Genomic DNA, 3,247 nt, shown 5'->3' with positions numbered 1-3,247 from the left:
TCATAAATTCCGTTTTCATGGATGCCTGGATGTTAAACTCAATTGTTACACCTGGTAGAGCAGAACGCTGATCATTTTATTAAAGATGAAAGACTTTAGACAGTTTTTCAACTCTCAGTAATGCCATAGTGATCGTTTGATATATGGACCTGCAGCGGAGTTTGAGCCCAGACACGGCTAGTGACGTCAGACTTTACGACCGGATACAAACATCCAGACCATATGACAACACCAGATCGAATGTATGACCTTTTTGGTGAGTTGGATCACTCACCCACTGAGTGACAATAAAAGTGTCAATAAGGGCAAGGAAGTCCTTTACTAGTGGTCCAGTCTCACAGCATACATGGATGTTAAAATCACCAACAACTAAAACACGGTCATATCCTAACATAAGACTCCCCAATAAGTCAGCAAAATCGAGATTAAAATCCTTAACGCATTTCGGTGGATGATACACCGCAGTGCAGACAGCTGATGGAGCGCAGTTCAGTTCCAAAAGCTGCACCTCAAAGCTAGGATACGAAACAGATGGCAGTTGCCAACAGCGAAAATAATTTTTAAATACTGAAGCTAGCCCTGCACCTCTACCAGTGGTCTGCGGAGAGCTAAAAAGTGAACGATTTGGGGGGAAGGAGTTCTGAGAAAGAAAAAAACTCACTGCGTTGAAGCCAAGTTTCAGTCAGGAATATAAAATCCAGTCCTGACGAGATAAAAAAAAGTCATTTAGGATAAAAGTTTTGTTTGACCTGGTGTTTAGCAGGGCCATCCGAAGTGTGATCAAAGTGTTGCTAACAGGAGCACGTCCCAGCAGACGAAGGTTACTGAGATTCACGCCACCTCTGTAGAACTGCACCAATCGCCAGACAGGTGGAGGCTTCGCCGGCAGGTCCGAGGGAGCAGGAGGTCTAACAGCCCAGATCCAGCGATGCCAACTGCCAGACTGGACTGGTCCCAGACAGCACGAAAAGATGGTAGCACATCTGTAAGAGTACGATGTTTCTTCACTCAGGTAAGCCTTGATGCGTACCAGGATGCCACCTCGTTTCCCCATCTTCTTGAGCGCTTCCTGGGAGGAAGGGTAAATGGTAGGTGACGTAGGCAATCAGGAATGTCCGCCAGAAGTGAAGGACGATTTTCTGGCTTGCTTTCTAAATCAAGCGTTCTGGGTTTTAGTGGCCCAAGGTTCAAAAGAGTTTGGCGATCATAGACGAATAAAGCAGAGCCATCAGGGCAACATAGAAAAGGAAAGATAACACCCAGCAGACAGGACCCAAAAAGATGGCTCGCCGTGCACACAGGTGCCATCTTAGTTCTGGCTGTGAGGCAAATTCATTATATCTCAAGGATATAAGAAATATGATTTAAAAAAATTTAACCTGGAGCATGTAAACACAAATGTTCTAGTGTTAAAGTTACTCATCGGAGACTGGAGTAATTTTCATCTTCACGTAAGTCACAGTCTTATCAGGATCCGTAAATTTTTTATCTTCCCCTATGTGCGTGATGCGAAGTCGAGCTGGGAGGGAGTAGAAGGAGAATATCAAACCCCTCGTCAGCCATGTAGACGTCTCCTAACTTCTGTAAATGCTGCCCGGGCTTGCCACACTCGTGGTACAGTCAGGGAAAATGGTAAATCTCCGTTGAAGTGAAGTGGGCCCTGGCTGCGTATGCAGCACTGGATTTCCACACATTCTTGATAGTAATGCAGCTTGGCAACAACGACCCGGGGTTTGCTGCCAGTATTCCTTAGTCCCAGGCCTCAAAGAGAGCCTGGGGCCAGAGTATCCTGGCATGTAATTAAGTAACCGCTGTGTGGGAGCTGGAGCCAGGTCTCCCAGGAACACCCAGGATCCTTATGTTACCCCCCTAAAGCCCCCCCTCCATGTCTTTACATTTGCCCTTTAGATCCTGTAGTTCCTTTTTCATTTCTCACACCATATCTTGCAACATAACGGCTTCACAAGACCAGGTGGACAGGCCGCCCTCCATTTCCTTCACATTAGCACTCACCTAGACTGTGCTTCAGATTAGTGGTGTCCATCTCGCTTTTGTCCAGAGAAGGCTGGGACAGTCCACTGGACAGTCCACAGTCCGAGGAGGCCTAGCAATGGAAGGACCAGCATCCTTGTATTTACGTAGACTCATTGCTAGGTGTGTCTTGTTGGTTTTTTTTAAGGAGTCGGCTTCTTGTTTGTGGCGCTGTCACTTAGTGTTTGCTGTCTCTGCAGTAGAGGATCACTTCCTGTGCCTGTTCCAGCACACAGTGGTGTTTTTGTGTAGCTCATCTGCATAGCAATTTAATTAAAACTTGCAGATAACTTCTTATGTCATAGTTTAATCTTCACGTGCTTCATCCGAAGCACGCTCTTTGTCTATTCACTCGCTAATCTATAGTCACAGTATTCACTCACTGTGTCTTTAGGCATGGCCTCTTCACCAATGTTCCCTCTAATGTTTCATGTGTCTGAGCGAACACACAAACTCCCTGAGCGTCCCTTGGACCACTGTGAGCAACATTAGACGTGTGCACTGTGGTCACATATTTGGAATAAATGTAGCCTATTTGCAGCCAGGATCACTGAATTAGAGACTCGGCTTCGCACCCTTGAAAAACCCAAAGCTAGCCAGGCACCTGGAGCCTGTGCAGCCAAAGGTAGCATCGGCCCTGCTAGCTGTGCCCCAGCAGACTGTCCCGAGCAGCCGCGGAAACAGAATGGCTGGGTGACGGTGAGGAGGAAAGCATAGTCTTAAACAGAAGCTGGTACACCACCAACCTGTTCATGTGTCTAACTGCTTTTAACTCTGCGACACACCTATCGGCTCAAACAGTGCTCATAAAATATTTTGTTCTTGTAAATCAGACTGCGTAGTTGTGAACTGAGTTTTGTAACCTTGTAAACCAAAATATCTGAAAATCTTATGTTTGTGCATCTGTAGATGAGAGTTTGTCTGCGTGTTAAAAAGATTTGTTTTTATAAAAAAATGTGTACTAGATGCACCTGCTCCTTGTTGTTTCAAAACATGTATCTCTTTGACTTTATATGCTCAGTTTGTGTTGTATTATGTTCAAATGTTTAATAAAAACATGTATCACTTTGTAACTATCCCGACTATTCAATTCAATTCAATTCAATTCAATTTTATTTATATAGCGCCAAATCACAACAAAAGTCTCCTCAAGGCGCTTCATGGATACAGAGAAAAACCCAACAATCATATGACCCCCTATGAGCAAGCACTTTGG

Source organism: Pundamilia nyererei, unplaced genomic scaffold (assembly GCF_000239375.1).
Source record: "Pundamilia nyererei isolate P.nyererei 1_Seehausen unplaced genomic scaffold, PunNye1.0 scaffold00513, whole genome shotgun sequence".
Classification (NCBI taxonomy): Eukaryota; Metazoa; Chordata; class Actinopteri; order Cichliformes; family Cichlidae; genus Pundamilia; species Pundamilia nyererei.
This window is presented reverse-complemented; position numbering follows the sequence as displayed.